Source organism: Battus philenor, unplaced genomic scaffold (genome assembly GCF_028537555.1).
Source record: "Battus philenor isolate CCGP_79_NKW_IND1 unplaced genomic scaffold, ilBatPhil1.0.hap1 SCAF_21, whole genome shotgun sequence".
Taxonomy (NCBI): Eukaryota; Metazoa; Arthropoda; class Insecta; order Lepidoptera; family Papilionidae; genus Battus; species Battus philenor.
Window position 1 is genome coordinate 2,815,670 of NW_027181684.1, and position 12,369 is coordinate 2,828,038.

Here is a 12,369-nt window from a genome sequence, read left to right on the forward strand (position 1 = left end):
TCGTATATGGTATTCTGAATTATGATAACGCTTTTTGTTACTATATCATCATAATGTTGTTGATTATTTAAGAAACAATCGTTTTATATTTACACCTAAAACCAATTACGCTGTAGGTATAAGAAACCGTAAAGTAACAGTGTAACAGATAATTAATTATTTTCAGTTTATATTAAAGAAAATTAAATTTTTGGTTGGGAGATATGATGTTACTGACAGCTTGTATATATCTTGCCGAAATCTGCTAAAATGCGGAAGTAATTTCGAAATTTGTTCATTAAAACCGTTAAAATTTATTAAATAAATAACTTGAAATTAATAAATAACGGTACATTGAAAAATTTGTCAATTATAAAAATCGTTAAAATTTTAACGGTACAACACTAACGGGTTGTCATTCCATTGTATTCTAATTTTAAAATTCTCTTCGATCCTAATCCGGAATAACTCTATTTAGATGTTAGGTTTAAATATATAGGCAGAACTAAATCTGACATATTTCACGTCATACTAGTCTATCGTGTTTTATTATTTTCATAACACCAATAGGACACAAACACAACTTTAAATAGCCAATTATTTTAAATTTTAAATAGTATGCTATCACTGGCTCGAATTACTGATCTTTTTAGATAAAAATTAAAAACAATTTTTGATGTGTACATTATGATGTCAAACAAATGAACGAGTCAAAAAAGTTCCAAATATTTCACTCAATTTAAAACTCATAAATAATTTAATAAGTTTAACTAAATATTATACTTAAATAAAGGTTATGATTTATACCAAATGTTATTTACATTTACAGGAAGTAGGCTCTAAATGAGAAGTGATTTTAGGACGTAATATTTTTGTTACAAAATTCTCTTATCGTATCAACAACCATCGAGCGAATCCTCTCGTCTCTCGATTTTCAATTTCAAAAAATAAAATCTTAGTTCATCACCTTTCAGTGGTAAGACTTCCACGGCAGAATCGGCGTATCCCTTTATCAGTGAGGGTCACACTTCTTATATTATACAAAGTACAACGGTGAATTTGATGCCGAAAGCTTTCTCTACCAGTTAACCACTTGCGAAGCCATCATCGTCATCATCATTACTTCAGCTGTAAGACGTTCATTCAAAGATATGGGCCTGCCCGTAGATTTCCAATAAGACAACTTATAAGTAGCCTATATCCAGTGTTTTCTGATGATCATAAGAAGCTCGTCTATCTACCTTGTGAGCAGATCTTACACTGTGCTTACCGTTCTAGAACCTTAAAGTGACCAGAGAGAATAGAGGGGTAACTGATGAGTAGTATCACCAAACCTTTAGGTAAATCTGAAAAAAGTAATAGGAAAAACAATGAAAATAAATAAATTAATTAATTTAAAAAATAACCAGAGTAATGTAAATAGTTTAAATATACATACAATGTTTTCGTCGACAGTGAACAAGCCTCGGTGGCGCAGTAGGCAGCGCGTAAGTCTCATAATCTTAAGGTCGTGAGTTCGATCCTCACCCGGGGCAATGTTTTTGTCGTCAGCGCACAAGCCTCGGTAGCGCAGTAGGCAGCGCGTAAGTCTCATAATCTTAAGGTCGTGAGTTCGATCCTCACCCGGGGCAATGTTTTTGTCGTCAGCGAACAAGCCTCGGTGGCGCAGTAGGCAGCGCGTAAGTCTCATAATCTTAAGGTCGTGAGTTCGATCCTCACCCGGGGCAATGTTTTTGTCGTCAGCGAACAAGCCTCGGTGGCGCAGTAGGCAGCGCGTAAGTCTCATAATCTTAAGGTCGTGAGTTCGATCCTCACCCGGGGCAATGTTTTTGTCGTCAGCGCACAAGCCTCGGTAGCGCAGTAGGCAGCGCGTAAGTCTCATAATCTTAAGGTCGTGAGTTCGATCCTCACCCGGGGCAATGTTTTTGTCGTCAGCGAACAAGCCTCGGTGGCGCAGTAGGCAGCGCGTAAGTCTCATAATCTTAAGGTCGTGAGTTCGATCCTCACCCGGGGCAATGTTTTTGTCGTCAGCGAACAAGCCTCGGTGGCGCAGTAGGCAGCGCGTAAGTCTCATAATCTTAAGGTCGTGAGTTCGATCCTCACCCGGGGCAATGTTTTTGTCGTCAGCGAACAAGCCTCGGTGGCGCAGTAGGCAGCGCGTAAGTCTCATAATCTTAAGGTCGTGAGTTCGATCCTCACCCGGGGCAATGTTTTTGTCGTTAGCGAACAAGCCTCGGTGGCGCAGTAGGCAGCGCGTAAGTCTCATAATCTTAAGGTCGTGAGTTCGATCCTCACCCGGGGCAATGTTTTTGTCGTCAGCGCACAAGCCTCGGTAGCGCAGTAGGCAGCGCGTAAGTCTCATAATCTTAAGGTCGTGAGTTCGATCCTCACCCGGGGCAATGTTTTTGTCGTCAGCGAACAAGCCTCGGTGGCGCAGTAGGCAGCGCGTAAGTCTCATAATCTTAAGGTCGTGAGTTCGATCCTCACCCGGGGCAATGTTTTTGTCGTTAGCGAACAAGCCTCGGTGGCGCAGTAGGCAGCGCGTAAGTCTCATAATCTTAAGGTCGTGAGTTCGATCCTCACCCGGGGCAATGTTTTTGTCGTTAGTGAACAAGCCTCGGTGGCGCAGTAGGCAGCGCGTAAGTCTCATAATCTTAAGGTCATGAGTTCGATCCTCACCCCGGGCAATATTTTTGTAACTTTTTAAATATAAGCTAGAAAACTAAAATTTCACCACACACATTGATTCGAGTAATTTATAAACTGACTACAGCTAAACAGACTATTTTCATACATGTTTATTCATTTAATTTATTACGAAAACGAAGGCCAATTTAGAGACACTATCCAAAAGCTGAACTCGTGTTCCGCTAAGATAGACTCTGGTAGATGTTAAAATTTAGATTTAACATAAATGCTTGTAAATAAGAGAAAGCGGAGGAAGATGATAAATAAGCAAGTGTGATCGAAGAAGATATATTCACATATATCCAAAGAGTATTTACAATTTACACGACTAGAGCAACAGCAGTCACGTCACTATTGATTTCTGAATTAGAGCCGTCGTTCAAATTTGAATTTTGAACGCGCAAGAATAATTTCACATAAAAGTATTAAGGCCGTAGTGGCTAACACTGCGCAACATGAAGGCTTCAAAGGTTTTGTTTATTAATTTAAATAATTGTAGTTTGTACGTCTTACTTAATATACACTCGAAAGGTGTGTCAAGTTCTAAATTAATCTCATTTGATCCCAAAACAATTCTTAATTCAAAAAATTATCATGTTTAACTCTCTGCCCTCAAGAGGTGAGTCCTTCTCATGATTGGGATTGATGCAGTAACTCAAGAAGTCACTGTTGCTCACTATTTGACTGCATTTTCACAAGAATCTCCTCAGTTTTAACATGGAAAGACAAGAGAGTAGTCACATGATTCACAACTTGTAAAAATGTTTTAAAATGCTGAATAGTTTATTTGTCAGCAAATTTTAACAATAAAATAGTAGTCCAATAGTAGAAGCTTGTGATTATAGGTCGCAGGTACGATTCTCGGAACACATTTACATAATTAACACTTTGTGCATTAATTCTTTAGGATTTCCACTACTTATAAACAAGTTTTCAGCTGATATGGAGCATGATGATAATGAAGGTTAATATTTACAATCAAGACCATGTTTTACCAAAGTGAATTTGCTTTTGATATACTAGAAGTTATGCTGCTAGCCGGTTTAGGCTTTGTGCAGCTTCATAGAAATTGAGCCCGTGAAAACAGAGGTCCACGGACTAAAAATTTTACGTCGGGAATCGTTTCCCAGTTACGATGAAGATGTCCACACGCTGTTACTATACCCGTATATGTGTATAGTGTTGTGAGTGGGGTGTAGTATATGTAGCACGAAGTGAGGACTACTCGGCAGTCGTAATTGACACAGGCCTCTCCGGACCGCCCTCGCTTGAACGCGGTTTATTATACAAGGTTTATTATGCTTTTTAAAACTCAACCAGTCAATTAGTGTGTACAAACTCAAACATGATAGAATATTTAAGCGTAAAGCGTTCTTTCAGGGATATTTAGTCTTGCGGTCTGAAATAGTAAACAACTTTGCTATTAAGATTCGAGATAAAATTACATAGAAATCCCTGAGAACGTTGAATTAATTAACAGAAAATAATTTTTCATTTAAATTTTGTATATATATATACAATCATTGTTATTATAAACAGAAATGTTTATCTTCTCTGGCTATAGGCGATAAAATTCATATAAATTTTATGGCCCATAGCGATTTTAACATAAAGTTATTATGCTTAATTTGGATTGTTTTAATTCTAAATAATACAGTTGTTGTTAATTCTGCGTATTGTTAAGTCGAAGGCTAAGTTTGGTTTCTTTATCAAGTATCGGTAATTATCCTTCTGCTTTTCAGCCGATTTCCGCTAACTGCAAAGCGTTGGATTACATAAAAGTGGTAACGATGACCGATCTTGCGCTGTCCGCTACCAGTGGGGACCTACCATCACCGCGTCAACTGGCTCAAAGCCGCAACTCGAGAAACTATAAATGGTGAAAAAGAATTTTAAATTCTTTCTTATATTTTTTATGAATAGAAATGTCTCTATCTTAATGGAAGTAAACTTTAATGACCGTTATGACGAATGCTTATATATACTTTTGTATAACATTGATGACCAAATCATTTTTCAAATTCCTGCAGTATCTAAGATGCAAAGTTGACTGATTTGAGATTTATCTATCAAAATTGCAAATGTAAGCTGTAATAGAATTATTTTTACGTCATCGTCAATGGTGTATCGAAAAGGGGAATCCCATAGAAATATAATTCTTTATATATCGAGCGTAAAAGAGTGCTCTACAATACTTCTTGTATCTTAAGTTGTGATTGGCTGACGAATTTTATTGATTGAACATTGGTTCCAAGGTTTTATATCTGTATAAATATGGAGGACCCTTCCGTTCTGTGAAATCAATACCGTCGAAGCTGTAAAAGCCTCCGGGCATCATCTACTTCAACAAAAATAATTCAATGAGTAAACTTAAATAAAATATGAATGTGATCGCTTAAGTCGCTCAAGTTATAGCATGATAAAGAAAAATACATACATTATTATACAAGTGTTGTTAAACTTGTTCATTCATTAACGTTAGCCTTTAGATACCTAAAGCAAGCTTAGGCCTCCACCGAAAAGCGCCACAATGATTATGATATCCACAAACTTTTTGAGAGTTATAAATAATAAACGTGTGGCGTTCATTAGAACGCATCCAAATTTATTATCTGTAAACGCATCTGTTTTTGGCATGCCCCTTCTTATACTAGGTATAACTCGCTCTCTCTCGGACGCGCCGTGCCGAGCGGACGTGTCGCTTCAACCGCTGTTCAACAAAAGAAATACTTGTAACTCAGATTGAGATTTATTGTTCTGTGATATTATATAAGTTTAACTATCCGGCAAACGTTTTTCTTTACATCGAATTATCTATTACGGGACGAGGGGCCCGTACTAACGACCACCCCTCAAACGCATTAACGGCACAAGGAAGTTGTCACGTTGATTAGTGAAGACATTACGTAGTTAGTCGAATATACGAATGTACGTCGAAACTGTAGTATTGGATACACTGACGAAATTATGTTAGTTAAGTCGAAGTTTCTAACATCATACTTTTTAAAGACTTCTTATTCTTATGTCCGATTTATATATAAAAATGAATCCTTATTACTATGACCAAAAGTATCACGGATAATAAAATCTGTTTATTTATATTTCACTAGTGATTTAAGTTGCGAATAATCGGTGTTTAGTTATTGTTTTGTTTTGCAATTGTTTTAATAAAAATGATTCAAGAATTTTTTAATAAAATGTAAATTAAAAAGGATTTTACATTTTTTTAATATTCAAATCACGCTCCACCAAAGAGGTTAACAATATCTTCAAGGAGGTTGCTACTATATCTTATTTAATTAACATCTTTGGTTTTAAATGCAAAGGACGTAGAGGTTTACATGCTACACTTTTTATTTGCATATAACGTACCATTACCAGAGCATTTTGTCAAAAGGTTTGCCCGCAAGCCTTTTACTTCGTTACATAAAAGAAACATTAGTACGCCTTTGACCTTTACTATATTTTGCAAGTTCGCTTTTAGTTTTAAAGAGCTTTCTCAGCGCTTTCTCTAAAGCTTTAGACACGTGGTAAAAGCTTAATAATATACAATTATATTCTTAATATTTTACTTTTGGTTAAATCCATTCAGAGCTGTAACAAATCGCTGAAACATGACTTCCTATAACTTGTTTTAAAAATTTCAGAAACTTTGTGTTTAAAAATCATGATGATGATGTATATACTGAATTTGAGGCGGCGGAGCGCTAAATGTAGCTGAATTGACTAATTTCGCTTGCTAGTCGTAGTAATCTAGTCCAATATTTAGTGGACTGTAGCATGACACGCGGGGTTTGCTTTCAAAAAAAACTTGCATAACGATACAGCGGAGAAACACGTAGATTTATTAACACTGACTTAAATACATACTAAAACTAAATAATACAAAAACTAACTATACTATATCACAAGCTACTATATCTAGGAGAAGGTGCGCGTGTATTCGGTGCTACTTTTATTTACTTAGACCCACGCGTTGGTGGGAGAGATCGACATCTGGGCATTTCAGCGAAGCCTCGCTGCAGAAGGCGGGCGTAGGGTACCACGTATATACTCTCAGCGCAATGCTACCCGTCTGAAACAACCATTTCGGAAAGCGTTAACGCTAGAAAAAGCTGTGAAAGAAACTATATCAAGTCTTATATCTAATATGATAAGAGGTTAGCTTCATCTGTGATATATGACCTGACCACATTTTGAATATAGTTTATCGTAATGTTGTCGCTTAGTCTGGAAACTCGAGTATTTTTCTTAATCCCAGGATGGCACGGCGAATGAAAGTCCTGACAATTTTGTAAGTGGCCGCACATAGAATTAATTATCTTGTGAATACTTTAAAATAGATAAGTAAACATTTCAATAATTGATAATTCAAATGCCAGCTTAAATTTAAGTTTAAGTTAGTGCATAACGCGCCACCTACTAAGAAGAACTAACAAAAGACTCGGTTAGTAATTTTTCTTTGATAATTGTACAACGAATAAAATTTCCTCTAAAATTAATACAATTCATTTCCAAACTGATCAAATTTTTATCTTGAACATACTTTTATAATAACGTCTTTTGGCAGAGCCTGTGCTTAATAAATTCTAGCGTGCTTCCAATCGAAGAAACACGGCCTCAGTCGGCTGATAACCGGATCTTGTGATCTGGTTGTTTGGACGAAAGTACTACAGGGGTTAGTTGCCCACCTGAATGAGCAGTGCTGGTCATTGGTGTCAGATTCATAATGGCAATGTCGTTTGCTCCAGACGTAAGACATGTTCGCTTACCTGGTTTGATTTTTAACTGACCATTCGAAGTCGGTGGAGTGAGTGGTTGTCATCAGAGGTGTTGGTGACCGCATGGTGGATGATCGCGCAGTAGGGGACGACCGTAAGACGTAGCTTGCTGGCTGGCAGGCGGCAGGCTGCCGCAGCTCGAGCAGTTGCGTGATCAACATACCATACATACCTCCTTTATTCTTCAGATCAGAGTTCCACAAACTTTTTTCTATCGTAGATCTTTTACCTGATATTGATTTCCTGTAAATTTCTAACTGTAGTGAAGTTTAGTGTATATTCAAAATGTATTGCGACCACAAAGCGAATACCAACATCCTACAACATACACAATTTTATAAACATATATAATAAATGTTTTACTTCATAGGTACTTTTATGAATAATGTAAATGTTTTGATATTATAAGATAGTATGATGTAAGTAAATAGGTACTATCAGTGTATACATGTATAGTATAGTGATATATGTATATCAGTGTACATACACTGATCACGACACGATAGTGATCGTGGACCCCCTTTTTCATTTCATGGACTCCAAAATTTTTTTCGCTGACGTAGATCCCTAAAAGGTTGTCATAAACCCCTAGGGGTCGATGTAGACCACTTTGGGAATCACTGTTCTAGATAATACCCTACTCAGCCGGGTGTATTTTAGGCTAGATCTCGTGATGAAACACGGAAAAAAGTATGACCAATAACTCCGGTACCAATCCAGCCAGCCAGAGCCAGCTTATCTGGTCACGAGGATCAAATCGTCGGTGCGTTCTTGGTGACATATAAGGGGTGAGTGAATCTTACAACTACCTACTTAGAGAGTCAGGTGGTGCGTACGCGCACGGGTTGCTCATATTAAAGAGTACTGCTGTCAGAGACTGTGGAAGCAAGACCTACCGTAAATAGGTCCGTGTCCTCGGGCAGATATACTGTTCCCATTGGTATAACCTAACAGTTGAGAGCTTATTGGACAATATAATTGACATATTATGAGTGATCAAACAGAGGATCCCTTTCCAACGTTCTGAAATAAACACTATGTTTGTGCTGCCAACGACTTGTTTTCTTGCAACAAGTTCTACAAAACAATTAATCGTCAACAACCATACGATTTTAAAACTTGTACACGTGTACGTATTCTTAAGTAAATATTATATTAAACATATCTATACGATATAATTACTTCGGCAAATATCTTTCCCTTAAACCGTTAAAGTTGTCAGCGCTGATTACCTCTGAATATGAACGAAAAGTTTCTTTAGAATTTAAATTTTGACAACATCACAGTGTGAAGTTCATTCAAGTTATAAGTTGAATTAAGAATTTTAAAGACGACAAAAAGCAAGTAGTCTCCTTACCGAATGCTCGCCTTAATTAAGATAATTATAGAGCTGCGTAATTGGAAGCCAGGCAGGTACGAGTGAAAGGCAAGCCGTTTCAAGCCTCGCACCTTTTTAAGGCAACAAAAACCTTTTCATTATCTCATCCAAACATTTCAGGCGAAACATTAATGTTTTCGTGCAAAATATTAATTTACATTTATAGTATCATGTTAATCACGTGGTAAAAACTGCCTTAAGCCTCCCAGAATTCCCAAGAGGGAGAGGGCGTCCAAAGCTACGTGGTGGTCTAATATCGGAAAGGAACTGGAAACCCTTCAACTTGATGAAGAGACAACCCAGAATAGAGTGGCCTGGCGCAAATTGATAAGGAGACCCGACCCCAAATAAAGGGAAAACGGAAGGAAGAAGAAAAAGAGAGTATCATGTTAATCTATAACTCATATAAACCGTACAATTGGCTATAGGTGTAAATGGAAATCTGTAGCTTAATTCTCTATATTCAATCATTCATCAGAGAAATCATCTCTTTTTACATGCAGGTCTAAAAAGATGATTGTTATGAAAATAATATAAGACCAAGGGTATTTTTATTACAATGAGTTAGATTTTTGGAATTTGTTTATTGTTGTTCGACAAAAGGTGTCATGAGAAAACTGTGGAGTTTTAGCCCTTAGTATTAACGGATTCAGGCGTCATTTTGCGGAAGTCCATCCTAAGTAAGAAAAGGACGAATATACAGCTACTTCCGCCAATGCAGTAGTAGTCGTGCAATAAAGTACACCGCCCATCAGCCCGCTGATAAATGCGCATGCGGCAAATAATGCGAATTACACAACTACCACCGTTAAATCACTCTCAACACGTGTTTCACCCCTCCACGAGGCATCCTCAGGAGTTTTTAGTTACACTGATTAGTGCTAAACACAGATTAAGGCTGTATATATTAACCCTGTATCTGTCATAGTAGAAGCTGCATACCTACCGAACAACTGGCCCTGACCATCAGCACAACAGCAAATTCGCAAATTATTACGTGAGGGCTTGGAACTCCTCGACGAGAAGAAGGAGACCCTTTGTCCATATTTATACCGATAATTAGAACTATCATCATACTCGCGTGCAACTGTCTGAACTCTTTCTGGTAATATTATTGTGGGTATATAAACAGCTATTGGATTTTGCAATGCATTATATCAAGAACAACAGTTCGAACTGACTTTGCTACTCCTAAAATCTAATCGATGTGCAATCTGCAGGGGATGAGTAATGTGTTAAAACTACTTCAAAAACCCATCTTTTTAAACCTTTTCTTACCGCAGTCCGTTCCGCCGAAGTGACGCTACTGACACGCGAAGTGTGCACATTGCATGGCGGTAAGCTGATGTTCGAATTTTCCCATTTGCGTTACAAACTTAAATATTTTACTGGTATATTAATTAAAAATAGATTTTAGAATAATTCATAGTAATTTATTTAGTTGTGATAAATCTTAAAACAGGCAACACATAATCCCATATTACAAGGTAGAAGCCGGCTTACTCTGGCGCTAGTAACGAAAAGATTAAAAGTAAACATGCTTTAGTAAAAATATTTTAAAAGACATAATTATGAAGTTTAATGAAGGATTTAAGTATATTCTCTAGTCTGTCTTTTTTTGTAGGTGTTTGATCTTTTTTAAAAATTTAATTTAATTAAACATATATGACATATATCTGATATAAAGTAAAAACTTTTGTTTTTTATATCATATTTTTAATTTTCATTCTAATGTCAATGTCATCCGAACATTTTAAACAAAAGTAGCGTATAACTGTTTATATTGTTTTTTTTTTATTTAGGACACCTGTAATCTACCAGATGGCAAAGATCTTTTATATTGGTTACATTAATAATTACTCCCTTATTATTTACCCAGATTACTTATTGCTAAATGTTAATCTATTTACATTATTTCTCTAATCACTGTCTTATTATAATATCCATTTTTTAACCCGTATTTGTCTTAAATTATCTCCTAATTACAATTAACAGATGGCATTGTGGCACACTATTTATCTCTATTTTTTATAATTTTCTAATACTTCTTCTACATTAACTCTACTTATTTTTATTTTTCTAGTTTTACCGCACATGTTCCATTTTAAAAGTCAGGTTCTCAAATATTTTTACATGTTTTGGAGAGTTGCAGAAATTTAGAATCCAAGGTTAGATCATAAGTCCCAAATTTTCTATGCATATTATTTCATTAAATGGTTATGCATGGTTTACCATAGGTTGCCTACGTAGTAATTATCTTAATTTTTTATCTGTGCTGTCTTTAATTGTTTATAAATATTATGTAATATAAAAAATTATCACACGTTCATTTATTTTTACTCACACACAAACTCTTATAATTATATTTCCTATAAATTAGGTTACCACTCCGCAATGACACATTAAATGTAAAAAAAAAACTTTTATATTTTCGGCAGGAACAATATAATGTATAGATAATTAATTTCAAGTCAATCTGTAGGAGGAAGAACGTTATGGTATTAATAAATTCATATAACAGCTAAAACATTTTATGAACAATAACACTTTAAAATATTCTGTAATAGAAAATGAACGTTAAAATACTAAAATGCTTCGCTGTTAGTCTGCTTCGTTGCAATAAAACATTGTAAGGAGATAGAATTTTGTCTCATTATACTTAATTGGAACCATTGAAAGCCCCGGAGTACAATCATTATTTTGGTATTAACAGCTTCTCTTGAAGAAAAATTAAAAAGAAATATAAAAATATTCCCCAACTAACAATTTTCTAACCATATCATTAACTAAATTATATATGTATCTTTTTTTAAGATTATTTTGTATACTGGCATCATTATCAATTAAAAAAGTAGTATTTAATTATTCATAATATTTATTTTGGATTGGGTATGCAGCATATTTGATAATAGATAATAATTGGCTATAGTTGTAAAAGCTTTAAATTAGTAAATATGTAACTGATTTGCCGTCATTTAATAAATGTTGTGTCCCTATCCAAAAATCACAGGTTTTAAAAATAATGTATAATCTAATGCGTAAAAACCGTTTTCAGGATTCGATTTACCACATATTAAAAATAATTATTTCAAATGTGGGACAGATCCCTGCAGACTTTGGACTGACAGAAGTTATTAGTCTGTCACATTAAAAACTTATTTAATGAAACATATTTCAGAGTAATCGTTTTATACAGGGTAATATCCGAAATCTTTAAAGCTTTTTGCTGACAAATCAACTATACGTTCACAACTTTAAAACCTTTACTTCTACAATCAATCACCTGGTATAACAGAGCTTAATTAAAATATTATAAAAGATAGTTTATACTTTGAATAGATATGGAGAGAAATAGTTTTCAAAAATTAAAATGTCACTTTTAAAAATTAATAAAAAAAGTTGAGGAGAAATTAAGGTACAAGTTTTAAACCTTTTTATCATTCTAAAATAAAAAAGTTACGTATTTAATAAAAGAGTTTTAAGTTATTGTTGATTAATTCAAAAAAGTGGTACTTAGAATAATATATGTTTTTGCTATGGGCA

The 12,369-nt window shown here is 35.2% G+C and overlaps 10 non-coding genes across 10 annotated transcripts; all 10 read left to right on the forward strand.

Moving 5' to 3' along the window:
- The first annotated feature begins 1,441 nt into the window (after positions 1–1,441).
- TRNAM-CAU (transfer RNA methionine (anticodon CAU)) lies at positions 1,442–1,514 on the forward strand. Its single transcript has one exon. It is a non-coding gene; the product is annotated as a tRNA-Met (tRNA).
- Positions 1,515–1,633: 119 nt separating this feature from the next.
- TRNAM-CAU (transfer RNA methionine (anticodon CAU)) lies at positions 1,634–1,706 on the forward strand. The gene has a single exon. It is a non-coding gene; the product is annotated as a tRNA-Met (tRNA).
- Positions 1,707–1,729: 23 nt separating this feature from the next.
- TRNAM-CAU (transfer RNA methionine (anticodon CAU)) lies at positions 1,730–1,802 on the forward strand. The gene has a single exon. It is a non-coding gene; the product is annotated as a tRNA-Met (tRNA).
- Positions 1,803–1,921: 119 nt separating this feature from the next.
- Positions 1,922–1,994, forward strand: TRNAM-CAU (transfer RNA methionine (anticodon CAU)). Its single transcript has one exon. It is a non-coding gene; the product is annotated as a tRNA-Met (tRNA).
- Positions 1,995–2,017: 23 nt separating this feature from the next.
- Positions 2,018–2,090, forward strand: TRNAM-CAU (transfer RNA methionine (anticodon CAU)). Its single transcript has one exon. It is a non-coding gene; the product is annotated as a tRNA-Met (tRNA).
- Positions 2,091–2,113: 23 nt separating this feature from the next.
- TRNAM-CAU (transfer RNA methionine (anticodon CAU)) lies at positions 2,114–2,186 on the forward strand. Its single transcript has one exon. It is a non-coding gene; the product is annotated as a tRNA-Met (tRNA).
- Positions 2,187–2,209: 23 nt separating this feature from the next.
- Positions 2,210–2,282, forward strand: TRNAM-CAU (transfer RNA methionine (anticodon CAU)). The gene has a single exon. It is a non-coding gene; the product is annotated as a tRNA-Met (tRNA).
- Positions 2,283–2,305: 23 nt separating this feature from the next.
- Positions 2,306–2,378, forward strand: TRNAM-CAU (transfer RNA methionine (anticodon CAU)). Its single transcript has one exon. It is a non-coding gene; the product is annotated as a tRNA-Met (tRNA).
- A 23-nt stretch (positions 2,379–2,401) lies between these two features.
- On the forward strand, positions 2,402–2,474 carry TRNAM-CAU (transfer RNA methionine (anticodon CAU)). Its single transcript has one exon. It is a non-coding gene; the product is annotated as a tRNA-Met (tRNA).
- A 23-nt stretch (positions 2,475–2,497) lies between these two features.
- On the forward strand, positions 2,498–2,570 carry TRNAM-CAU (transfer RNA methionine (anticodon CAU)). The gene has a single exon. It is a non-coding gene; the product is annotated as a tRNA-Met (tRNA).
- The last annotated feature ends 9,799 nt before the right edge of the window (positions 2,571–12,369 follow it).